The sequence below is a fragment of the Frankliniella occidentalis genome, unplaced genomic scaffold, assembly GCF_000697945.3.
Source record: "Frankliniella occidentalis isolate FOCC.00 unplaced genomic scaffold, Focc_3.1 Scaffold196, whole genome shotgun sequence".
Taxonomy (NCBI): Eukaryota; Metazoa; Arthropoda; class Insecta; order Thysanoptera; family Thripidae; genus Frankliniella; species Frankliniella occidentalis.
This window is the reverse complement of record NW_026267322.1, coordinates 167,766-169,492: the sequence shown is the minus strand read 5'-3', so window position 1 is coordinate 169,492 and position 1,727 is coordinate 167,766.

The following is a 1,727-nucleotide window of genomic DNA, read 5'->3' as shown; positions in this document are numbered from 1 at the left end:
GCCGGGGACGTAAACAAACATCATAGATCTGCGCCTTCTGCTCAATACCGATAATACCTACTCATTTAATTGATTACAGGATTTTAATCAGAATTTTAAGGTGGACATCGCCGCTTCTCGATATTAATCGCAAGGTATGGTGCTTGATTTATTTTCGGTCCGGAATATTGAATTGTTCTCGTCCGGTTATTGTTGTTAGGAGGTTAATGTGCTAACACGCACAAGTTGTAAGTTATTTTTTGAGGTCTAGTAAATGATGCCTGTGATTTAAACTTGGCTCACTGTCAGCTTTGTTGCAAAGGTGTTGAATGGGTACAACTCACACTCCTCCATTCCATTCAGTATGTTAAATACTGTTGTAGGTCATTTGCAAATGGGTGAACTGTCCAGTGTTTTATCATATATCATATATTTTACTCCTTATTATTCTCATGGAACAGAAAACTTTATTACTTTCTGGTTGGGGTGCAAACCGAGTGGTGCTATTTGCGTAATCCCTCAAACAATCAATCAATGTGCTTTGCAGCTAAAAGTGAGCGCTTAAAGTACCGTTTAATATGATTGCAGGAACTCGGCCCAGAAATGTTTTTGACATTATTTACCCTAAAGAATAGATTAGTTGACATGACAGTAACCAACGCTGGTCCAATTTGTCTCTGTAGAGACTTTATGAGAAGCTTCCTTTGGTGTACATCGAAGGCCAGTTTCTGATAGTTTTTATGGTGCCTTTGGTCCTTCCCTGACGATTTCAATCCTTCCCCGTCAAAATCCAGGCTTGATATTTGTTATTGTAAAAAATGTCTTTTAAAAATCTTGACAATTTAGGAAATAGCTGGAATTGGTTTGGATTGGTCGGGCAGATTCCCCTTTCACTTGCTCTGTCTAAATAACATGGTGCCGACCCACTAAAAATGAAAAACTTGAAAATCGCTGGAAATGGTTGGGATTGGCCCGACAGCATCCTCATTCAAGCTCTCCGTCAAAATTCCGCGCTGCCGGTCCATGTTAAGCTAGTTACGCCTGTTTTTCTTGGACCGGTTCGCCTGCGAGGTAGGCAGCCCATCGTACGCTTCCCGCCAGATCCAAAAGACCACCTCAAAAACCCAAGATTCTGTGGACAGGGTGGTTTCTGACGGAACCAAGGGTAGTTTTGTGGTCCCCTGGTTCCCCCCTGTCTATTCGAACAGTCCTCCGTTGAAATCCAGACCCATCAATTTTCGCTAAAAACAGAAAATTGTAAATTTTGCCAAAAATGAAAAAACTCAAAATCGCTGGAAATGTTTGGGATTTGCCCGACAGCACCCTCTTTCAATCCCTCCGTCGAAATTTCACGCCGCCGGGCCATTTTAACTGAGTTACGCCTTGGAGCGGTTCGCCTGCGAGGTAGGCAGCCCATCATACGCTGCCCGCCAGATTCAAAAGACCACCCTTAAAACTCAAGTTTCTCTAGACAGGGGTGGTTTCTGACGGAACCAAAGGTAGTTTTGTGGTCCCCTGGTTCACCCCTGTCGATTCGACTACTTTTCCGTCGAAATCCGGACCCATCAATTTTCGCTAAAAACACAAAGGCTATAGCCTTTGTATATTTTGCCAAAAATGAAAAAAATAAAAATCGCTGGAAATGGTTGGGATTGGTCCGACAGCATCCTCTTTCAATATCTCCGCCGAAATTTCACGCCGCCGGGCCATTTTACGTGAGTTATGCGTGTTTTTCTCGGACCGGCTCG